Raw genomic sequence first — 26,984 nt, forward strand, 5'->3', positions numbered from 1 at the left:
GTATTTAATATAATCGGATTAACAATAATGCATTTGTTATTATATTTGGGTCAAGATTGATAAATTACTTAATGAAATATATCCAGGAAGTGCAGCAATATAAATTGATTATTGGGACACCAATTAGAAGGAATTACGTCAGGTACCAGTGACAAAACTTCTTTTACATGTACCTCATTTTTTACTGGCTGTATATTGATATTCCGGAAAACCTTGATTTCCTGCAGAATCAGAATGCAGAAGGTTTAGTGAATACAGTAGAATATTATAGATCTCTTGTTGGCCTTCCTCCCAATTATTGTTGGATGTAAAATTATTAATGAGTATGACAATTATAGATAGATATTATGTGACAATTCAGTATACTGTGGCTTGTGTATATGTGTCAGTTTTGAAAATGATGTTTTTATTTTCTCTAAATTGTGTAGATATTTGAGTGAACCTTTAGAATCTAATATTCATCCAATCGAAGTTTTAACTGGTGTAGATCTTCTACACACTATTTTATTCACAATGTTTCATTACTCCACATGAGTCTTTTCATTGTCCTGCATGTCCCGGATCTTTGCAATTTTAGAATTCCAGATATATATCCATCCAAGAAAATGTAACCATCATCAATATTTCATGAACACATATTCAGTACAAAAATTAATGATTCATTAACAGCAAATATTTCATCCTGTATTAGATGTATATATTTCATCAATAACACAGCAGAGTAAATCACCCTCAAATCTAAGGAGGTGTACTAGTTAGCCAGAAGATGGTTATATTTACACGTAATATTAAAACGATTGGTTTATCAGTCTATTATAAGTAAGTAAAAGTAAATTGAGAACATATTTTATGAACATATTTTATACGACTATCTACTAATACGACCATAGATATCCATTAATTTTTTAACGTACTGAGTAATGAAAAAATCAACGTTTCTCATTATTTTTAATCAGTATTCTTATAATTATTTTAAAGTTGCAATTCTTTTGTGCGCTGTAGAATTCCGTCAATCATTTCAATTGCATATTGTATGGATCTTTAATGATAACTTTTCATTTTTATGTAGCTAATACTACGAAACACCTTAAATTTTTAACCGTAACAAGCCCACCTAAATGATTAAAAATTGTTGTGCGATTAACATTCAACAAACAGTAAATGTATCTTGCATTGGAAATTAAACTTAATCAAAATCCTCATCTTCGAACTCTTTTGTTTAACTAGTATACTACACATGAAACCATCATCACTGTATTATCTTCTCTATTATCTTTGTTTTTTTGAATTAAATTTGAAACTACTGATCTAATTATTTCAATTAAAACCAACAAGTGACACAAGTGATGCAGAAAATAATTATATCAGTCAATGGGCTGATCTTGAATCATTTTGTCTTTTAATATTAAGTAACGTAATTGGTTCTGCTCCATTTTCAATTATCCGTAGAGAAATTTTAGCCGGAATTATTTACGAAATATCTTTGATCGATCCTAGCCTCTCGCTTATATCGATGCCACACGTGCGGCAGCTTTTTCGCATCTATGGAAACATCAACGCCACAAGCCGATGAATTATTAAAAATAGAAATTAATTCAAACCGCGGAATAATTTACATTTTCGTAGCCAGAGAGCGAAATATTGTTTGTGGTTTGCTAGCGTTCAACCGATGCGAGCAATTAATTCATTGGTAAATGGATATCGGACGTGAATGATTTATAGACGCATTTTCGACTATTACGTTCGCATTATAATTTTAATATCGGCGACATCCAGAGATCCAACGGTCTCGATTTTGTTTTTCATCAGAAATTCAAAATATCGATAACAAAACGTATGACAACAGTATACTTAGTCACTAAAGTCTTCGTGTACTTAATCTAGGTAATTCGTACGACCATATTAAAAATCACCATCGCCATATTACCAATTGCAGTGACTCAATTTCTTAACCTTTAATTTTCTTTAGTGCTCTTCGCTTATGAATTATATAATCAGAATATAACGGTTATAATGTAGCTATTATGTGTCGATTGAGATATTTTAATTCATTATTTGAATCTATATTTTAATTCATAAAGTTACTAGTAAATAACACAATATTAAATAATAGTCCTTTCAACGAAACAGCCCATATACTATATACACAACAAAACGTATGACAACAGTATACTTACTCACTGTAGTCTTCGCCTACTTAATCTAGGGAATCCGTACGACCATATTAAAAATCACCATCGCCATATTACCAATTGCAGTGACTCAATTTCTTAACCTTTAATTTTCTTTAGTACTCTTCGCTTATGAATTAGTCAAATTAGTCAAAATATAACAGTTATAATATAGCTATTATAAGTCGATTGAGATATTTTAATTCATAAAGTCACTAGTAAATAACACAATATTAAATAATAGTCCTTTCAACGAAACAGCCAATCCACGTCCTAGATAACGTCGAATATATAGTCAAATACAGTTTTTAAATACGTTTACATGCAATAGAAACATACTTCAAGCAATAAATAAGGAATACCAAATAAAAAATAAACAAACTCAGATTACGAACACAAACAAAAACGTTTTAAAATAAAAGATATACATAATATCGTAATAACTATAAAAATAAATAAAAACCTTATTTAATCTATCTACTGCACGTATTTTATATTCTACTATATACACACAATTTAGCTTAATACCTACCTAAAGCTATTTATCTATTTACAATATTATTTTAACTACCACTATCTAGACTAGGGTTCTAAGTTTGATAATTTTTAGTTTTTAGTGGGATTCTTATTTATTTCTTGAAGTCTGTTAATTTTTTTATACAAAAATATTTTATCTTTCTTTTTTTAGTATTAGAAATGTACGCAGTCATTTTATTAAGTATTACAATGGGTAGGCCAAGTAGCGGTGCAGACCGTATGAGGAAAAACAGGAATAAAGAAACAATCATTGAATATAAGGAACGCTTCAGGTCCCGGTGTCCGCTACTTGCCCTGGGTTATTTGACAAATGTTCTAACCAAACTAGAACAACAATAAAAAGTCGTTGTCGCTGCAGGGAATCGAACTCATAACCTCCAACATAGAGACAGTTGCCTCTAATAATTTTACGGCTTCTCATATGATATAGGTAGTACTTAAAAGACAGACTCCCGGTAATCTGTCACATCAGCTCAGCATTAACCTTATACACAAATATCTGATTATTTCAGATAAAAAAATATGTGAAAACTTTTTACGTGCCTTTGAAATTTGAGGGTTTCCCTCGATTTCTTCAGATTCTACCGTAAGATCCTGAGTTGATTCCAATTTGACCACCTAGGAAGAGTCCTTAGAAAAAAGCAATTTTGAAAATCGGTCCACAATTACATAAAAGGATATATATGTAGTCGAACCCCCTCTTTTTCTCAAGTCGATAAAGAGTGGGAGAATGGGGCACACAATGATTGAATGAATATATAATTTTATTAATGGCGATGAAGACCAAGGAGCAAAAAAGACCGGCAATAGCGAAGAATAGGTGCCAAGTCATCCACTTGCTCGTCCATACGTCATAACCCGTCCAATAATAAAGCCGACTAACGTCCCAATGTTGCCGCATCAACTTAGACTTTTGGTTTACAACGTTTGCCGATATGTAACCTCTAATTATTATCACTAATATCTTAAAGAATCTCGCAGACATTTGGCAACATTGTCCATCAGTACCAAGTCAAATTGAATTTTATAGGCTGAATTAGTTACATGTTTCGACAGCAGACAACATTCTGTCATTTTTTAACTAGGATAAAAGGATAAAATCCTCTCCGAGCTTCAAACGAATTTTACATTTTTGCAAACTTTAATTGGTAATATATCGATATCGTTTATGACGTCGATGGGTTATAATACCTATTGTGTCTATAACCTATATTTGGATCTATCATTTCTAAAAATGTTTTATTCTACTATCTTTAATCTTTTCCATGAAATCCAATTTTATCATATTACTTAATTCAAATGCTGTTGAGAGGTATTAACGATGATAAGTAACTCATGATACAGAAAAATATTTTGACATATTTGCTATTTTTTCTGCTCCGACGAATACATTATAACCAAAACAATGTAAAATAGTTGAGAAAGCTTTACACTACATCCATATCAATCATTCATACGACTCGAGGTGCTAATACCCATCCATTGTAATAATATTTTGTTTTACAGGTCGTTCAATGTAATATAATAACACGTTATTGGGAATCTTTATTATATATTTTGCATGATATTTACATATAAAATAAAGTTGACGGCTTTCAGCGTGGTATATCTAATCATACAATCAATATTCTATTAAGGCCATATAATAATCGTTTATTATTATTTTGAATGCGTAATATAACAATAACGAAAACTAATAATTCAAACGTTCGACTGTTTTGTTCGATGTTAAAATATACATATATGCCCGACATATACTGAATGGGTTGACATGCTATTCTTTTATTTGATAGAAGGATAATAAAATATCTTTCTGCATTGTTTTTCTTATTATGTATATTTATTGTTAAATAGTGTTTTTTAAAAGTGTTCCTAAATTTTATCAAATATTTGTTTTTGTCGCCAAAACATAAAAAAGGTATTAATTAATATAATGTGTCTGTTTGGTGCAGATTTCTATTTTTATTTTTTATATTATTCTTCTAATGAACCTTTATTCTGAGATAATAATATTATTTATATTTATTGGTATACGACCAGTGGTTGTAGGTGATTATATTGCGTATTATAGTTTTTGGTTGTTTCTTCGCTACTTCTCCAATAGTATTTATCAATAAATGTAGTCATGACAACTTTTTTAATTATGTATATCACATGTATAGAGTAGGTAAAAAGCAGGAGCCAAAATACTGCTATGCGGTATTACCTGTAGTTGCCCCTGTTTCTTTTTCCTTCATAATTGAGTAAGCTTTTTTGTGTTGATATGTATACACGATATATTTAGGTACAACTAAAATAAATTATTATTTCTATGGGGGTGAAGAAGCATTTAAAAAAGCATTTAATTCAAATGAAATTATTGATTTCAAACAAATGTTGTTCTATCAATACCTTTGGATACAATGCAAGAACTTGGGAGGTCTAGGGAAAGGTCAGATTGATACACTTAGAACTTTGAAAAAATAGGTTCTTATCTACTGTTGATACACTAAATATAAACCGTCAGTGTTGGATTAATTAGAAGATGCTTGCGTAAAGATAAATTATATGCTAGACAACTACAGATTAGTTTCATTAAAGCGATTAACATCAAATATATAAAACATTAACTCTATATTTACGATCACTTGGTTTTAGTTTTCATGATAATTTTGAAACACATTAAAAAGAGAAAAGAACTGGATATGTAATATGAAAAAAATTGTTTAATAGAAGAAAAATCCCAATTATCCTTACACACAATAAGTATCGTAGATGCAACCAGATCATCGCATATATATCTAATAATGCAACTCTTGGATAACACTAGAGCAAGACATAGCCTCAAAAGCATGAATGCAGTTGGTCTTCTAGTACAGTGATATGTATTCAGTACAAAATCCACCATAACATAATTACAACATGAATTTATTACTATAGAGACAAACCAAGACTGATGGATTCCCCCAGATATATAACTAGTTTTTGAGTTATTACAATATCATATTGTAAGTTAGTTGGCTAATGGTAAATAGTATTAACTAAAAAAAAGATGATTTAATATTACATTTTTTGCACAAAGAAAATATTTGTATTGACATCTTCAAATTTCAAATCACAATCGACAAATCAAATTCTACCAGATTTAATCAAATTTAAACAAATTGATTCAATGAGTACAACGATTACTGGTTGCTCAACCAAATTTTAGAGTCGATCCTCTAGGATGTTCACTAAGTTGGTCACTAGCCAGTCAATAGGTTTAATACCGAGAACCGTGGTTAGAAGACCACGTTAAGTAGTATGTCCAGTCCAGATAAATTCTTCTTGGTAAATAGTAAGCTTTAAAATATAATAAATAAATGTTAGGAAATTGAATCGTTTTTTTTTGTATATTTTAAAGTCTAATATTTACCAACGAGGGTTTATCTGGACTGGACCTACAGTTTGACGTATTGTCCTCGGCATTAAGCCTAGCGATTGGCGAGTGACCAATTTAGAAATCCTCTCGAAAGACATCCGGTCTTACATAGCATGGTTACTGGCTCTGGGATCATTTCCTTGTCGGATTTTACACTCCTACCTAGGACAATCACAAACATAAATTTACTGCCATGCCCCAGCAGGATTCGAACTCGCGATTATTGCAACTGTAGGAGGACCGTCCACCGCCCACAGGTCGCCAACCAAGCCGGTCGAATTGTTTTTGAAGTTTTGCATATTAAATGGAAACCGGATGTAAAAAATTATTAATTATTCTTGGATACAATTGACGTTGTTCTTAAATCTTACAATGTTGCACATTTGTATTGATCGACAATGAAATCACGACAAAACTAATAATACCAATATATATTATTTGAAAGCCGCCCAATTTATTATAATCAATTACTACATAAAATCAAAATTAATTCGATTTATTTAGTGCGTTTCCTTTGAACCGACGATTTCCCATCACATACCAATCTTGTACACATAAAATCATTTCAAAACAAGTCATAAGTTATCGGGACCGGGGGCCCGAAAATTGAAATATGATCGAAATATATCTTTTCAGCGTTTCGAAACTCTTGTTAAACGCCAGATAAAAATGCTCCGGTCGTTCCGATTTAGTACAACCACCATCAATCACACGCTAACGAAGCATTTTACCGATGCCTGTGATCTCTCAAGTGTTTTTAAGTGTTCGGCCACGGAGATTTATGTACATATTTTTTTTTGATTAAATGGTGTTTTATATAATGTCCGAGTTTTTTTTTCGGGCTGGTGGGAATGAGATGACTCATTGTTATGTCCTTAAATTAGATCGAAAAAATCGTGCCAATTTATAAGCGACGGTGATACTATGAAATTAAACATTCGGAAATCGAAAAATGTTTCGGTTCGCTTTGGGATCGTAAATCTTTTCGTCGATTTATTAAATTTTACTTACACTTCGACCAGAAATTATTGACGTACAATTGATTTTATTACTGTTTGTAGTCGATGATAAATTGTGTATGTAATAATTCGTGTTATTATGATTATAGTTTCTTTATTATGAGGATTTATGCTTTTTCGATTACAATTTTTATGCAGTTTTCTTCAAATTCTGTCCTACTTGGAGCGCATAGCGAATAATTACACGTGTACGTTACTGCACGTGCAGATATATATATATATATATATAAATCGTGATATAATGATCAATTACCACCGATTTTTTAAATATTTCTTAAATCTTCTTGGTTGAAATCAGTTAAATCATGTTTGATCTAACGAATTCTATAAATAATATTAATAAAAATGGGTTTTCAAATAGTTCTTTTTTTAAAATATATTTTAAAGTCTCCTTTTACCTTTTTTACCTTTTAATAATTACACGTGTACCTTACTGCACGTGCAAATAAATTTATATATATAAATTGTGATATAAAGATCAATTACCATCGATTTTTTAAATATTTATTAAATTTTCTTGGTTGAAATCGGTTGAATCATGTTTGATCTAACGAATTCCATAAATAATATTACTAAAAATGGGTTTTCAAATAGTTCTTTTTTTTTAAATATATTTTAAAGCCTCCTTTTACCAACTATGGGTTTATCTGGACTGGGCCTAAAGTTTAACGTGGGATCCGAACCACGGTCCTCAGCATTAAGCCTACCGACTGGCGAGTGACCAACTTTAGAAATCATCCCAGAAGGCATCCGGTCTTACCCAGCCAGGTTACTGGCGTGTCTGGGATCATTTTCCTTGTCGGATTGTTACACTCTTGCCTAGAACATTCACAAATTTTAAACAATTACAAACATAAATTTACGACCATGCCCCAGCAGGATTCGAACCCGCGGCTATCGCAACAGTAGGACTGTCCCATCGCCTTTACCACTGTGCCACCAAGCCGGCTCAAATATTTCTAATGCTATTTTCTTCGTTCATATTGGATTGATTCGAAACATTGTTAAATCATTTAATCTAAAATACAAATTAAAGCTTTTAAATATAGTTCTTTTTATTTTATTTGTCAATACTGCCTAGGTGTATTAACTGAAGGACTTATATCAATAACTTATAACGTATATTAATTTGACGGCATCAACTTTTCTTATTTCAGGTGAACGAGTTTATTGTATCCTTATTTAGTTTTTGAGAATATTACCGTTTTCTATGAATTCCAGAATGCAAATAATCATAAAACTGATTTGCTATAATATTTTAGTTATCAATCAAGCATAATTACAAATGAAGTAAATAGCAACCTCAATGAAGTCACTTAGCTGATGACCTAACCATTAAAAATACTTAAGATTTTGATAGATCTTCCACAGCGTGATATCCTTCAAGAATCCACAACAAGTATAAGTCAAAGAGTTAGTGTTAAGTACTTCAAAACAGTGTCTGTTGCAATAACTAAATGTGAGTGATAACAATGAAGTACGTAGAATAAAAAGGTTACTACCATCCGATCGAATTAATTGACATGTAGATCACTTACCATCATAAAATCTTACCTTGATCAAAAAATACCAAATCTCACTCATTATTTCATTGTTAGGTTAAAAAGGTAATGAACTGTTTTTATAATAAAAAACTATATATTAATCAAAATATAATAAAGTTAATATATGATAGCTGACCTACTAAGCTTCTCAAAACACAAGTTCAAAGTATTTCAGGTGTTTTTCAATTAATGGTTGCGCCACCTTAACTCTAGACAGTGATAGCAGTGGTTTAACTTAGTTTTTATAACGCTACATACTTCTGATTCCATCATATACAACATGAGTTTAAACCCGTGATATTTCGCTTTCTAACCAACATTAATGGCAGATTCGTAAATCTTAAGTACGTCACCTCTCAATAATTTTTGCAGTGGTAATATTGTCCTGATTCTTCATTCGAGTAATTCCACCAATTCTTTACTTTTATCATTGAAGTTTGTCTACTGATATTGCCTTATAAACTTTTCCAGCTCTCCATGTTCTCCCAGTAAAAATATGGTATATTTTTAGCAGCAGTATTTTTCATTTTAATACAGTGAAATAAAAATCGACTTGATAAACTTTATACTGCACCAAAAACCGACATATTTAATTAAATATAAAATGTTGTTTACTCTGTAGCTAAATTAAGTATACTTAAACGCATGCTTATAATAGTTGTTAATTTGTTAGCTGTAAACGCTTTCTTGTTCTTTCTACGTAATGGTGTTTATGGTAATTATATTTACACTGAATTTAAGCAGTCGCAAAATCGTCATAATTTCAGTTATGATTATTAAATATTTTTCTAATGGCAGAGGAAGAAAATCGTCAACCAAGAACAAATTTATTAAGGTGTTTTGCGGTATTAAGTAAACTGTGCATATATTTATGCTTGTTTCTGGTATGTCTCAGTTATTAATTACTGACAACGTCAAAATACATATTATTTGGCTCATCTCCAGTACGTTATAACAGCTTAAGCAATATCACTCAGAATATGTTGTTTTCGACGAGTCGACCATCAGTAGAACGAGAAAATAGCGAAAACGCTTTTGCAGAAAAATATTATTAGAAATGAGTTACCGACACAACGATAATTAACGGTTATTTAATTTATCCTCGAGTAAATGAATGGTTATTATGGTGCCGGGTTGAAGACTGGTTAACTCTACGTTCCAAAATGAATGGGTGAGATTGTTGGAGATATTCGAAGAAACGTCCTTATATCCCCAAACAGTAGGAGTTCTTTTTTTTTTTGCGAACAGTAACACTGGATGTTATACTCTTTCGTGATTTCACCACAAAACCTCCGATTCGGTTTTGTTTATGTCACGCTTTCTACGATTAAATCATCCAGGTAGAAACTTTCGAATTCTTTTGGAACGATTTTGCGTAATCGGCGAAAAGTCAACCGGTACGCTTTTTAAGACTCACTGTACAGGTACGAATTGTCTATAGGTACCTTTCAAAACATAAATTTTTCATAGACGACACTTCTCACACTTTATTGCGGTGATTTGAATAGGAACTGGGTCGTCGTGAGTGTTTGGAATTGGGCCATAACGGATATCTTGACGATGCTGTCGTAATCTTACGCAATTGTCCCTATACCTTTTGGTGGCATCTACAGGTAGATTTCAGGACAATGGTTTAAATTTTTAGTTTTTAAAATAGTTGATTTTATGGTATAGCCAAAAATATAGTATTTAAAATATATATTATTAATTTATATCTATTGGTAATCATACATATGTTAATCGTAGAACTTTGTTTTATTTGCTTCCATTTTCCAATTTCATATAAAAGTTAATCTACTTAAGCTAAAGTTAAGAATAAACTTATATACTAAACAAGTTCGTGTGGTTTGGTTCGCTTCAATGTTCTGATATCCTACGTGTTGTCTGGTAGCTGTATTGCTTTTTTCCGATCTGCAATGCCTCTGTAGATTTTGTTGACTGCTACTTGTACATTTTCTACAGCCTTACACCAATGCAAATGCACCAAGGCAAATATTCCAAATAATGTTTCTTTTGTTGTTGGGATATCAGCAGTATTAAATAGATATAGGAGTGCTCCGAGGGCACTACCCTGTGGAACTCCAGCCGAAATATATTTAACTCTTGAGAATGCCCCTTCATATGAGACTAAATTTGTAACATGTCGAGTTTATTATCATGATGTATTTTTTTATCGTTTAAGTGTGAACGATTTAATTCACCCTATTGTCCCTTTTTCATGTAGCTCCGATCTAAAGAGCTATCAAAACTGTGTCAAATGAACTGGAACCAGAACCATATAACTATTTATAAATAAAATATATTTTAAATTTATTTTAGCTGAAGTTAATTTGTACTATTGTATTATGGCCTTGTGACTAATAGGATGTCTTGTTTTCTCATCAAAAACGATTCATTTACAGATGACTTACGATGCTGTAATTACATTATTCCTTGACATTTATTCTTAAACTTTTTCTCGAATGTCTAACGAAATAATTAACGTCCTAAGTAAAATCACGGGAGATATAAATGGGACACGGAGAATCACAAATATCTTTTGCCCGATGGGTCTTTTTTTTCTGTTCCGTTCTGCGAAAATGACCTCGAAAAATCTTGGAGCGGAACTATCTGTCATTCTGCGTGAATTACGGCGACACATTATCGGCCGTTGGAAGGGCAAAATGCCATCCGCTGCTGATTCGGCACCGATCCACTCATGTGGACTCGGGAGGCTATAATCGAGCCGAAGTGGCTCCCCCTCGTGAACGTGAGAAAAAAACGGTAACGTCAGGGTTTCCAGGGCTCCAGATTCCGTGGAAATATCCATACAGTCTGGTCGAGGGCGCGCTATGATATACGGCGGCGTGGCTCCGATCCAGTTAGTATGTTCTTTTTCCATAATTTGTATTCAATAATATTTTCTCGCTATTGTGGCCCAAGTATAGTGAGGTTTCTGAAATAACACACAAAGGGATTGCTTATTTTTCCAACTTATTTAATTATTTGTTTCATAACTTCGAAATTGTATAATTAGATTGCTGCAAGTTAACTTAGTATTTATAGTACGTTACATACTTCTGATACCATCATAATATACAACATAAGATTCAGCCTGTAGGTTAGGTACTTCGCTCTCCGACTAGTATTAATGGCAGAACCATTCGTAAGTCTTCAGCCACGTCATCTTATCATTTATAAATTTTGCAGTGGTAATTTTGATATGGTTCTTCATCCAGTTATTCCACTAATATACTTTTATCACTGAAGTTTCTCGAGTGAAATTGCCTTATCAGCTTTTAAAACTCTCCATATTCTTCTAGTAAAATATGGTAGATTTGATTTTAAAAGAGTGAAATAAAACTCAACAAACTTTAAATTTCAACAAAATCCGCATATTTAATTCGATATGGACTATTGTTGTTTAGTCTCTAACTAAATACTTAATTATATTATACTTAAATTCATGCTTATAACAGCAGTTACATGGTTAATAGACAATTATAGTAAGATTTATTAAATAAAAACAAAAAACGGGTTGCTGATTTTACAATTTATTTCATCATTTGTTTCATATACTCTAAATTAGTGTACTGCAAGTCCTTACTTTTCAATCAGTTGTATAATTAGATTGTTGCAACTTTCTTCTGGGTTGGTTTAAGTCTCTGATGATGTCCTTAAAATTATACCAAGGAAATAGGATATTATATAAACAGATCTAATATTTACAGCCCAATTTGGGTTTATTAACGAGCATTCAACAATGTGAAGGAAAAAAGGTATAGCAAGACGGCTTTGTTCATAAGCTACAGAAAATATTACCAAAACAACACATTAAACTACTATAAGTTTATATTTTTAAAGTTTTAAATTACAGCCAGAATGAGTCAAACGAGAGAAAGTCTACTCTACAATAAAATAAGCTAAATCAGGTGTACCGCAGGGAAGTATTTTGGGCCAATTCTTTATCTACTCCCGCAAATAATTGGACCCAAACATGGGTCCGCATTGGACCGCACAGGTACCAATAATAATAAATATTGTAATTCTATAATTCCATATAGCAACAACGCTAAGTTTCTCGTAATGAATCTTGATCCAAAACTTCGCTGCAAGGAACATTTATATACCCACAGATACATTCAGATACCAATTTCCACTTAAAGAAGAAAAATTCAGAGAACAGGAGAGACTTCATTCTCATATCACTATCGAAATTACTCTTGGATAAAACCAGAATAGGACACAGACTGGAAAGAATTAAACCACTTGATCTTGTGTAGTGTAATGAGTTGTATTTAATAGATAGGGTCGATTGGGTCCTCCCAGATATATACCTAGATTTAAGTTATTATAAAGACAAATTGTTAAGTGGTTAAGTGGCAAGGACTAGTAATAATGTAATAAATAAATAATAAATAACATTATAAATGATAGTTACGCTTTAAATACTTACTTAATATCTAATATCTATATTACAAGTAGGAATGCAACTGATTACATTATTTGTTGATGTTAGTCTTGGTTATTAGAATGACTTTCAGAACAGCAACAATCCACTGAGTCTGTCGCGTATATATTTTATTCATCTCTACTGTAGATAAGTTTTCTCTCTTTTTACGTGTCTTAATGAAAAGTGCTTGACACTTCGTGGATTAAAAAACAATTTTTCATAAGTTTTATCATTTTTAAAACACACTCCTCTCCCTGTCACTAAGTTTCTGACTCAAGGTTTGTCATACTGCCTCTTTTCAGGTAGAAGGAATTCTTAACTAGATAATTCAAGATTTCTAGGTCACACTATTTTTAATAACAGTGTATTGCCCTTAATGTTATTTTCAATAACCTCTTGAGTTTGTCAGTATATCGTAATATATATATATATATGTGTGTAATATATAGTTTATATAACATCGTATTTTAAGCTTGTGTACCAATCAGCCTTCGAGAAATGAATGAAAACAAAATGGATATTGTTAATTAATTGACGATACGAGTAAAATAATCAAACGATGAAGGTTAACTAAGGTTAATATGTGGCAGGAAATGTTACTGATATAATCCTCAGATAAGTGGATTGAAAACGAAATTGAAAAAACTGTTTATGTGTACAGTTACATAAGAGGTTACCTTTTATATTTTGGGATTTGAAGTCAAAAATAATCATTTTTCAAGGTATCTATGTTGTGCGAGTTCTATCTGGTCCTTCACTCTAATTGAGATCGTAATGTTCAAAAATAATGTCGAAAGACATGCTAAAAATATTAATATGCAATTTTGTCCCTTATTTATTAAAAATGCAGTGAAACCTTGATACAAACTGCCAGATGTAGCCCAAACTAAACCTTACTGCAATAATAGCTTGGGAATATATCATATAATGCTTAGTACGTTGTCAAGAGTTTGACTTTAATAGCGTCGTAAAAATTTAACAGTGCGCTTCCCACCGGTCGACTTTAAAATCTGTTTCTTGGAGTTGTGGACGAAAGTGTTTTTATTTTCTCGTTTTATTATTCGTTGAATTTCTCAATGTTTTATAAAGTGACGATTTATATCTTTTAACTGGAGGAACACGCACCAGTTTTCACGAAGTACGTAATGCTGGAGATGTGTTAAAACCGAAAGGATAACCATCTTAAAGATTTAAACATAAATGTGATTCTGGGAAGAAAGCTTGCTTTTGGTGTTATTAATTATTGTTGGATGTGAGGAATTCTTTCGTGTTAAGCTGCTGATGAATTGTACTGGACATAAATTAGAATTAGTTTTCTCGATTTCAAGTTCCTTCAAGATTCTTAAAGATAATGTAAAATTTAAATTAATTATAAATTTTGTTGCGCATAAATTAGGTTTAGTTATATAACAGTTTCTTTATTTATATTTTGTGTTTGTATATCACATAATGTTTTAAAAGTGACGTTATGAAAATAGAGAACATTTTTTTAAATATATTTTAGAGACTTCTTTTTACCAACTATGGTTTATCTGAACTGGACCTACTGTATTTAATGTGGGTTTAAGCCTACCAATTGGTAGTGACTAACTTGGAGGTCAACCCAGGAGCCATCCGGTTTTACCTAGCCTGGTTACTGGCCTGACTGGGACCATTTTCCTTGTAGGATTTTGCACTCTTGTCTAAGGACAATCATAAACATAACGACCGCAGTATTCGAACCCGCGAATATCGCAACAGCAGGAGGCGTTCCTGTCGCCTTTGCCATTGTGCCAACCAAGACGGTATATAGAACATTTAAATCGTGTTGAATTGATTTCTTGTGTAGCTTGTAAATTTCAAATTTAAGACACTTTAGAAGTTATTATTCCTAATTCATTTAATCTGTAAAAGTTCTGATGCATTAACATATATTTTAGTATTTTAATTTAATTTTTTTTTATGAGTATGTAGGGTTTCGGTGAACGTAGGTAAAACGAAATGAAACAGTGGTGTTTATATATTATGTGACCGTTATTTATTGGTAATATAAAAAATGTAGAAAATACAAAATAGATAAAACGGATGGCAGCGCTGTTACCTGGAGACGAAGTTTGGGCAGTTAATGGTGGCACGCCTAAACCAAACGATGGTCGGTTACTGAATGATTGGAAATACTCTTCAGTAACATCCCAGATAAACGTCTCGGGGTTGCCAGCTATTCGTTATCGGGTTCTAGTTGGCGCTGCTGGCACCTCGCCCGTTATTCCATAATGTAAAATTCGACATGCCTCAAGATCGCTACAAATATGATACAAGTCGCCCACACACTAGGCCTAATAATAGGAACCATGGTTCAGGAACCATTTTAAGTAGTATGTCCACTACCTTCATTGGTAAAAAACGACTGTAAAATATAATTAAAACAAGAGAGAACTAATTTTATTATAATTATTCCGAAGTTCGTTATTAAAATTGAAAAAATAATTAGTTATTAATTTTTCATTTTAATTAATGATTCATGTTATTAATTTTCTTTTTCTTTTTTGTTTTCAGGTAATGGACAAACCGATTATCTAAACAACCAATTTGTAAGTAAAATTCTTTAATTAAAAATCGACATGAAGGGGCCCGAAACGAAACAATAGTACCCCCGCGCAGCCCCCCCTGCGCGTTTCAATCCGAAAACAAACGAAAACGTGGAGGAAAATCCAATTCCTATCTAATTTATTCCGAAAGGCATCTCGGTCTTCTTCCCCCACCGCCGCGTGGCCATGATGATGGATGGCAGCCATGATTGTTTTGAATTTTTCCCTTTTTCCCCCGATTAGAGCGAAACCCCACCCTTCACTCAATCATTCCGACTTTTGGCCTGCCCTTTATATCCCACCCTTTCTTGCCGACGGTGGTGTTTTCGCACGCCGTAGATCGGTCCCGATAATAGGCGGGTAGCCCGGGTCGCCGTTGAAAAAACGGGACGACTTCCGACGCGAAAACTCCCCTCGAAGAAAGTTATGTACGTATTCCGCCATCTCTGGGTAATTCGTGATAGTTTTGACCCCGAATGAAGTTCACGCGCCTCTCTCACGTGCCGGGAGTTAATAGTTTGGCTGCCCTTTAACAGATGGGAGCGCTATCGTTCAATTTCGCTCCAAATTGATTTTTTCCTGATAGCGGGGCTTTTACGGTAAAACGCGTATTTTTTTCCTCTTCGTTTGTTCGATTTCTCGTCGACGGCGATCGGGTGTTGCCAAGTCACGCGTTTATTACAAATTATCACGTCTTGGTTCGTTCTTTTCTTTTCTCGGTGTAGATAAAAAATGCGAACGGCGTACGCTGGAGATAGACGTCGGTCCGTCTGGGCCCAGTGCACCTTCAAAGAATAATTTTATTAAAATTCTGAGCACTGGAGCATTTTTATTTGTAAATGAATTCTTCGGTATATGACTGGGCAACTAATAATATTTCTAAATTAATATTTATAATATCGCGTCTTTGCTTGATGACGACCAGTCGACCGTAGGGGCCCGTCTATGGTTTTACCGGACGAAACAAACAAATGAACAGAGATAGAAACAAGCAAGACACTTCAAAATTAGTATATAGTCAACGACTTATTTAATTATTCGCCATTTCAATTAGGTTATAGTTTTAAAAGTTAAAGAGTTAAAATTTCTATTGGGTTTATTAGTTTCGGAACACTATTTTCGTTGATGATTTAGGATGTCCACATGACGATCTCAGCTGAGGACTTAGTACCGTATTTTGGAACATCTGGATAATTTAATATTACTGCTTTTGGCTCATCTCCAGCTATAGACTAACACTAGCTGAAGAGCATATATATATATATATATATATATATATATATATATATATATATATATATATATATATACTCTTGTATGTCAATGAATTAGCCATATTGTCTTGAATTTTATATATATATATATATATTTCCCTTTTTTACAAAATAATCCTTTTAGTAAATTATAATGAGACCATAAATATTTTTCAGGGTTTGCAAAAGGAACCTAACAATTGTTTATGTTGTTTGAGATTTTGTTCGATATTAAGAACTAATTTGATTTATTTACTTAATGTTTTTAATTTCATTGTAAATTGATGAAGGTGTTATCTATAAAGATAGCTTATTCTGATTGTAGTGTTTTAGTTCATCTTAGTTAATTTTTAATGACATAAATGATACTGAGTATTTCTTTAATAATGAATTTATATAAAGGCCATTCAGAGAACATGAAATGAACGTTTTTCTTCTAATTTTGAGACCCACAGTAAAAGTTGATATTTTTGTTGATTTAATTTATTTTGAAACATAAGAGCAGATTCCTGTTTTAGTCAGAGTGTCTATTATGGTTGTAAATTGAATTGCAACTCATTTAGAATTCTCACTCATTCGCAACTCATTTAGAAAGAACTCGAATTAGAGATAAGAATTTTACAAGTAAGTAGCAGAAAATATAAAGAAAAACTGAGATAATACAGTTTTGATTTAATACTAATAGCATTCATATTAATACTAGATTAGTCTATTCAGTTTGTACTTAATGAAATGTCTTGTGTAACTGGGGTACTATCGAGTAACCCAATGACAAGTAAAATTCCTAACCATTATCTTTAATTAGTTCTTCATCAATTAATAACACCACTCATTGAATATTTTTAGATTTTAATAAAGTATTCCATTGTCTGACAACTAAACATCATTTAGAGTTTTTGTAAACCTATAAAAGAAGAAGTGAATACATGGTGCTAGTGATTGTTATTCATGTCAGTGTCAAATTCTCAAATCGGTTGGTCTATTCCTGTTTCTAGACGTGTTTATAAAACTGATTATATATACTAACTTAGATTACTCTCTTTGAGAGAATTTCTTCGTATAAATGGATGTAGCATTATCCTGCAACAAATTTTTGCCCAAACATTCAAAACAAAGATCAATATATTGGTTTTCGTTTTTGGAAACTTCGGGATTAAATTCATATACTCTGGAGATAAAATTACATTCCATACTTCTAAGAAAATGTTCTTAATCCACTTATATCAGGAAAAAGATATTAACATTGGTCAGCATTGATAGGAAGTTGCTCCTTCAGTAGTAGTGTAATTTTTTACCTGTTTACAAGACAAATTAGCATTTGTTTAAAATTGATTAGAGTAGTAATATCTTTGTCTTAAATATTCCTAGAGAACCTTCTTGCCTCTAATTTACCAGCCTCATAATATTTATCGTGTTAATTGATGAAAGACGTAAAATTCCATCAAAATAATGCTCTTTCTATATTTAGCATGTAAATAAGGAATCTTGGGAAAATTTTTAAGTAATTTGGTCAATAGATAACGTCAATTCTAAAATATCAGGACTTGGGAGTGTTAGTAATTTGTTAGTTCGAATCTCGAAGTTTGTGTAGTGGTTGGAAAGTCAAAATTTCTGCATGCCATAATCAGTGCTTAAATATTGAACAGTTCTTAAAAATTGACTATTAGCAACGTGAAATATCTTATATTTTCGCCTTGAAACACAAAAGAAGATTACTAAATCATACTAACGTGGAAGCAATACAACTGCTGGACAGCGCGCAGAATGTCAGGAGATTGAAGCTAACCAAACCATTCAAACTTATAGAAAATGTATACCTCTAGTGTAAACTATGACTATTATAAACTAAGTTATTATAATTTTGTAATTGAGGAATACATATTGATTAACGTTGGGAACTATCGACTGAAAACAGTCGATAGTCGCAAAACTGTCGAAACAGTCGATAGTCAAAAAAATTGCCACTGAAAATAGTAATTACTACTTTCAGTCAAATGCACGGTTCGACTGTTTTTTTTCTATTCGTGATGTCAGACGAAGATGTATGAATTCTTGTCTCTATAAAATGTGAGATAGGAAAGGACGGAGATGAATGCTTGGAGCAGTTAATTTTAAATGTCTTTATATTCTCCAATGGTAGTATAAGCGAGACGGAGATGTACATATATTCATTCACTTCATAACTTTAAAAAAGAAAAGAAAAAAAAAACAATTTCTATTATCATGTAATAAATAATATAATTTAAAAAGAAGTAGGATTACTTTTATACTGAATGTTCTGTGGATGTGTAAAAAGGAATAGAATAATAACACCATAAATGTTTTATTGTGTTTCAATATATTAATTGCTATTTTTGAATAACATAGTATAATAAATATAAATAGTACAATATAACTTAAATAAAACCTAAAAAGTAATGATTTTCAATAACCATAACTACTAAATAAAATGTAAACGTATACCTAATCATTGAAAAATCTAATTCATGATGAACCTAAAAATGATCGTACAATAACTACCAGACCCTTTTTAATAAAAGTTTTATTTATTTTTGAACAGAAATATTTTTAAATTACTGTGAATATTATCATGTTCAACTTTTCTCCCGTGAGGCGGTTTCTTCGATCGTTAATTATTTGCCCAGATTTTGAAAAAACTCGTTCCCAGGGGACAGATGTTGCGGGTATAGAGGAATATTTTACGTGTAACTGATATAATTCAGGTAGTTTCATTTTATGGGTTTGCTAAAAATCCAATGCGTTTTCTAAACGCCCAATAAATGGAATTTCCAAATACTGCTAAATCTGTAAAGTTGCTGCACTACTTGGAGTAATTACTTCTTTCATTCTAGCCATTTTTTTATCAAAATATCTCCAGATGACAATACGTTCTTGGACAGTAGTTTTGTCTTGAATTTGGAATTGTGGAACTACATTTGTATTTTTTGAAGTTAGAATGGAAGATACCTCTATTGTGATACCTTTTTGTATCGACTCAGCATTATTTGCAATACCAAATCCTGCTTTTTTAAATCTAGGATCTAAAAACGTGGATTTCCCGCATATCGTATTATTTATAAAATTGCCAGTCTTTTATTGATGACATCTAATGGACAATTTTGTAATTTTTCCCCTATTCACTTGTTAAAATCCTGGATTTGATGGAATGTTGCAGTCCTCTTATGAACCGTATAATTAAAGACATCGTTGGAATATCTTTCACCAGATAACTCGGTGGTAATTATTTCAATGGGCTTTAAAAGTTGAACACATTCTGTTAAGATAGTCCATTCGTTAACAAATAAAAACTGTGGTGCTCTTCTTAATAGCCAACAAAATATGAAAGTAGAGTTTTCCTATCAGAAAATGTATTTATTACAAATATTTAATATACTTTATTTACCTCTTTATCGTTAATATTTTTAAAAGAAATTTAACAACTCTCAAATCTTTTGGATCTATGCACTTTCTGAAACCCTTGGAACCTAATTTTAGTTTTCATGATTTTAAGAAAAAAGTTTCGACAAACAAGAGGCTTGGACAAAAATCGTGAAAGTTTATTGAAAAAGTATTATCTATTATACCAGTCCAAAGTATTACCTATTATTCCAGTCAAAAGTATCTTACTATTTATCATTTACAATTTAATTTTTTTGCCCTCGAAAACTAGCGTTCCAAAATGCTGCTATATTAATTTACAATATATATTTATTCTCAAGCAAACTACAAAAAAAAACATAAAACCACATATATTACATATAAATCTATATAAGCATAAATTCGGCGCATTACTTTCAAGGTCTAGGACGGAAGGCCAGAACGTTAAAAATCAGTCGATGAACTAGTAGAATCGAAAATAGCAACTTAAAAGTAAACGACTCAAACAGTCGATAATAAATAGTAATAACATCACTCGGACCGAAAATAGCGACTGAGAACAGTCGACTGAAAACAGTTACTAGTAAAAACAGTCGAACCAAAAATAGCGACTGAAATAGTCGATGGTAAAAAGTAGTCAATTACTGAACAGTCGATAGTTGATATCAGTCGATTGTTCCCAACACTAATATTGATGTATTTTCTCGCACTCGTCTTGCTTGTGAATTAATCCAAGTACAAATGAAATGTAGTAATAAATTAATTTATAATTAAGATTGTACTAAGCGTATCTAATAAAGATATTATATATAAAAAATATCCTATATATGATATAGTAGACCATAACTAGTATTTGCAAGTCCATAATTTATAAACACCAAGGTAATGCTGTTGTCAGTTGATCATACTATTGATTCTCAACAGTACTGTGAACAACTAAATGCAAAATTTTGTTTGAATAAATTAGTATTCATAAGAAACTAGTAAATATTTAATATAAATTGTACGAGAGTTTTACCAGATTCAATGTTCTTGGTTTTTTAAACAATATTTTCGCAATGAAAACACATTTTTGTTTCAAAGTTATGAGTATGATTCATATAAGTTATAATGTTATTCTAATTGGATTTAACGAGTAAATAAATTTAGTCGTTTTTCTGTAAAAATCCTGTTTATCAATGTTAAACCGACATGCACGTTTTTCGAAAGTAGTTTCAACAACGACGACTCAATACCATTTTACATCATTAACCTCATCTGTTTGTCGATCTCGTCTCGCTGACGTTATCTACGTACATCTCCCAACTACCACATGCTCATTCCCAAGATTCGTCGAGCTGATGACAGAGGTCATCGGGCATAAATGTCACCAGTGCGCTCGCTGTACGCTATTGGTGTGTTCTTAGAAAGGACGTCCTTAACCAGCAACCAGACAGATTCGGTCTACAAAAAAAAACCCAACGACATAAAAACCGGAATTTTGTTATATTTCGTATTTTTTCAAGTTTTTATTGTCTTAGATTCGGCGTACAGATAAGACTTGTTGTTGGGTAATGTCATTTCCACGTACAGAGCACGTAAACTAGATGGTGAACAAGTAAGCCCGGTACCACTTGTTGGTCAGGCTGGTTGTAAAACGAGAAAAATTAAATGGTTACTTTCGCTGATATAATTTCAAAGATTTCCTAAAAATATAATAAAACCATTCGTTTAGACGCAGACATCATATGGGCAAGTTGGTACTGGTTCTGTGCCGCTTACCTGTTATCTTGCTCTAGATTTACATGAATTTAATAATATATTTTAGAATAGTGAATCTTTTTTTCAGTAATGGTTTTGTGAAAAGTAATATTTTAATTACAATTAACACATTACTTTTGATTTTATTGAGAATTATATCTTATCCTATCCTTTTTACTAACAAGAGTTTATCTGGATTGACAAGTGACCAATTTAGTTATCTTAATCATCCCAAAAGATATCCGTTCTTACCCAGCCTCACTACTGGCGTGACTGGGATAGTTATTCCTCGTCGGACTTTAAAATGTTGCCCAGAGAAGTTATGAAATGTTTAGGGTTTAAAACAAACATTTTTAATTTAGTTCAGTCAATGTTACCGTGACACCTTGTAAAGACGTCTTCTGTTTTGAAGCTATTCAAGTGTTAGGCTGAATCATTCTCGGATATCTTCCAATTTTCCAACGTTTGCTTCTTCTTGTCAATCTAAGTCGAAAGGTATAATGGTGAATGAGGCAATTAACGTAGATTAGGTCTTTCTATTTAAATATTTTCATGTAGATTTTTTGAGTACCAGTTAAAATGGCCAATTAAAATGTATAGCGATTTCTTATGACATTTATTTCGGTATTCGATCTTTGATACCAAATCGTCATCATTATGCTTTAGAAATCGTTACAGGCAACTTATTTACTTAGGTTTTGTATTACATTATGCTTGTAAAATTAATCAATGTACCTCAGCTGCAAATTATTTAAAATTTAGGAGAAAAAGCTCTATGCTCTACTTGAACAGAAGAAGAAATTATATATGTCTAATTAGGCAATTATTCGTTAATGTCGTTGTACAATGGTGTTGTAACTTACTGAACCCAAGATATTTATTTCTACACCTAAATGAAGACTTAAGATTATTGAAAATGTAAAATGCATATGTTATCTGAGAATTTGAATTCCAATATCGATTTTCTCGATGCATAGCTGTAATATACATCATGAATAGAAACAAGTAATAATTAGAAGGGACACTAACTGCTTAATAAGTCATTATGTTTTCAGTTTTGACCGCAAATCTTTACTGACTGGGCAACAGTTGTGAGAGATTGTCCCACTTGAATATAATGTCTAGTCTCTGCAAAACTCTCTTAACTAACCGACTTACTCGTAAATAACCTAAGTTTTTTCATATATATATATAGTACTACATTAATTTCCAATGTGCAAACACGAAAAGTCCCATTTGAAGCGATTTCTATTCCGTTCATACAGCTTACAAAGCTCGGCGATCCTCCTCATCCCCGACGCGGCCAGAGGGAGAAAGAGGTGGAGGTGGTGTCCCTTCGCCGAGAGGTAATAAATTTCTCCGGGCGCAGACACTTTTGTATAGACGCGCTTAAAGCGGACCGAGAGAGGTCGGAAGTACTGCGAAAGTGCCCTGGATTTATCCAGGTTCCGGTACCGGGAGAGAGTTGGGGATGAAATCGGGTCCATTTAGATTCCGGACCATGCGAGCGTGGGGGCGTTCTTTTCATTGGACATCGACAGTCGAGGAATTAGCTTTTGTCGTCGATTGGTGAACCCCTTTCACGCCGAATCAACCCCCCCCCCCCCCTCTCACTCTCTCTCCCTAGGTCGAACAGCGTTACAAAAAGGAATGGGTATTGTGCAAGAGCAGTATTTGCCCTTCTCGAAGGGGGGGGGGGTGTACATGATTTAACCATACATCAATTATTCAGCTATATATTTTATTGTTTCAAAGTTTTTCGGGGAGGCGGTATTCTAAATTGAGTTTTAATTAGTATATTTTTGCTTATTTACTTTGGTTGAATAACCCTTCATAAATCAACAACTTCAGTTTTTGAAAAGCTACTCTATGAGTACAAATATTCTTATTTGACAGCTGTCTTCATCTGTTTTTTTTTTAATTTTAAGAAGCATAAGATGATGAGTAATTTAAATTATTTCTTGTATTATTATTATATATTATGTTACGGTGTTAGTGTTTTGTATGATATTTGTATTCATTACTAACTTACTTATTTATAAATTATCGTGAAACCATAATAATAATTAAAAAATCAAAATTCTACAGCAATGGGCAATAAGTATTTGAAATTACTTACATTATATAATAGCATGTAGGAGATTGTTTTAGTAAGTAAGCACTTGTACAAACTTAATTACTGTCCGATGTTATTTTAAAATTATTTTGTGTCTATTAATCAGTTGGGATAGCTGTAAACGTTTTAGCCTACACATTTTACTGGAATCATGCATATTTATATATTTGGCGAGTGAGTGCATTCAGTTTAGATGTCTCCTCTCCTAATCTCTCAGATAGATTCATACTTGGACGGTAAGTCCTTTCAAGTGAAGATCGGTGACTCAGGGTCCTCTCGTAAACAGATGCCGCAAGAGTCCCGCAAGGTGCTCCACTAGCCCCAGCCCTATTCAACCTCTATATGGCTGCTTTCTCACTCCACAAACATTCCCACACAACATTTTATACGGGTGATACCGCTTTTTTCACAACCGGTTATAGTGTCGACGCTATTCGCGACAGACTTCAAGTCCAGCTGAACCAGGCGATTGCGTGGTACAAATTCTGGTGGCTGCAGATAAACCCGAGCAAAATCTATCGCCTCCAAAGTGATAAAGTCCCTTTCCCCTGGCTCCAAAAAATTTCATACCTCGGTCTCCAGTTCAGCCGCAGATTCAAACTGCTCAAATACAGCACGCTATTTTCAAAGGCAATGACGTGTACAGCCTACTATTTCCACTCCTCTGCAGGAAAACTCCCAATCACCCAGAAAGCGACTCTGTATAAAATGCTAGACCGTCCAGTCTTCCTCTACGAAACACAGGTGTGGTACAGGTGTGTCCTTGAGAGACAACTTAGACTACTCCAAGTATTCTAATCCAAAAAATTCCGCGCGTTACGCAAAGCCCCATGGTTTATGATGAACGTCAACACTCATCTCGAATCAGTCATCCCGTTTGTGAGGAATTTCATGAACATTCTCAGTGTAAGGTTCTCCATAGGCGCCTTAGAACACCACAAAGCCTTGATTAAATCCCTATCCATCTACAAATCTCGGTAGTAAACCAACTACAACAATCCCAGTCGTAACCCAGGGTCACTGTCGCCCGTAAAACACTGACTATCCCGAACCCGAAGCGACATCAGCAAAATACCATTTGGTTCTAGCGGGTCATCATTGAATGAGAAAAAAACTCAGTGTACGCTATTGCACTAATACTATTTCAGGCACCACAGACACTTTGGATCAGATTCCCTATGGACCCCAAGGAAACCAGAAAATAATAAAAGATGATCATTTCATGAAAGGAGATCCAAGAGATATTCTCTGTCAGATCTAGAAACGTAAATACATTGAAATATGTGGTGAAATTGTGGAATTTCACCCTTATTAATTTTCAATCTTGTTTTATTTAATATAAACAATACAGTTACAATTCATATATAATATACAATATATACAAAATACAAATTAGTAATTGTTATTTCTCCATTTATTACTATTGATTTATTCAGTGTATACAGGTGTTAGTCATGAAACACTCAAAATTGCCTTTTTGACATTAATTATTTTTAGTACTTGATATTTTTGAGTTATCATCTTGTATGAGTTTTGGGGGATAGACTGTTACAGCGCGAATGAGAAATTCTGCAGCTTCCAACGTACTCATCAGATATGGGGCTTTCTGATTATCGATTGAGATACATTGAGTGGGGCACGGCTTCGAAATACTGAAGAAATGCCAAAATAGATCGATAATTGGATTGCCGACAAACCAACATTTTTCAGTGCTTTCCAAATGTTATCGTCCTGTTGCCAAAAATATGGATACAAGTTGGCGAATATGATGGAAGATATTTAATTAATATATATTGTATCAATTTTCTGAATATATGTCTTTCTAAAATTAAAATAGACTTTCTCTTGGGAAACATTAACTTGTCCCAGATATTTAGTATCAAAGTATCAAAGAAGTATCAAATCGATTAAGTTCGGATGATATTGATCATCTACTCGTTGATATCTATAATAAAATTCAGATAAGGGTATTTTCAGTTCCAGATTTCTATCATTTTAATGCGCATTATATGTTCATGTCTATTTTTGTCCTGTTTTATCAATTCTGTTAGGTACTTACTGCGCAACGTCGTCAACAACTGCAACTCTTGAATTTGTTTGGCTCCTTTGTTTATTATTTTCCTCTGTGGCTGTAATTGTTTGGACGGAAGAAGGAAGCTAGGACGATCGAAGACATGTATGGCGAGATATGTGGGAAAAGCAGGAAATTGCCTTGATAGGACAGCAGTTTGCTGGCGTTGCTGGCAGTACTGTCTACGCATTACAGTAGCAATAGAACATTTGAATATTTTAACCACTGGCCAGACTATTATTACTGTTATATTAAATTAGTACTATTTAGTTAAAGTAAATTATTATTATAATTTAGTTTTTTTTATTATTATTACTATTTAGTTTAAACTTTATTACATACCTGTTGGCTTCACAATATGATTATCCATAGCCAACAAGGAAATTCCTACCAGGCTGCTTCTGCGACCAGGATCATCTCTAAGTTGACCTGTTTAGTGCCGAAGATCGTGGGTCAGAGCCCACGTTAAGCTCTAGGTCCAGTCAGTAAAAATTCCAAGAGGTTTTGTTTCTACATATATATTTATAACGTTTACATCTATAATATATCCTTCTCACACAAATTGTAACAACGATATTTTTATTTTTTACCAGATATTTTTGTTTCAATACGGTGGAAAATAGGAATAAATACGTTTTGGCGAAGGCGATTAGAATGGAAGCTCCAAACGCTTATCGAACGATCAATTTCAGTCGTTCGACTAGTTGATATGGGCTTGATGATTTACTAGTTTGCGTATCCGTGGCTCATTGAAAT

At 32.7% G+C, this 26,984-nt stretch overlaps 1 protein-coding gene across 5 annotated transcripts in view; it reads left to right on the forward strand.

The window, feature by feature from the left end:
* The window catches only part of Ptl (prothoraxless), a 295,597-nt gene that overhangs the window by 223,127 nt on the left and 45,486 nt on the right, over window positions 1–26,984 (forward strand). For 2 of the 5 annotated variants that reach the window (XM_076410284.1, XM_076410274.1), the window contains one exon: window positions 15,639–15,673. The exons of the other annotated variants lie outside the window; for them this stretch is intronic. The gene's annotated coding sequence lies outside the window, so the exon portion shown is untranslated. The remainder of the gene's footprint in view (window positions 1–15,638; window positions 15,674–26,984) is intronic. 5 annotated transcript variants of the gene reach the window in all.

The sequence above is a fragment of the Rhynchophorus ferrugineus genome, unplaced genomic scaffold, assembly GCF_030347505.1.
Source record: "Rhynchophorus ferrugineus isolate W39M unplaced genomic scaffold, kcgeb_rfMv2 rfM1, whole genome shotgun sequence".
In the NCBI taxonomy this organism is placed as follows: Eukaryota; Metazoa; Arthropoda; class Insecta; order Coleoptera; family Curculionidae; genus Rhynchophorus; species Rhynchophorus ferrugineus.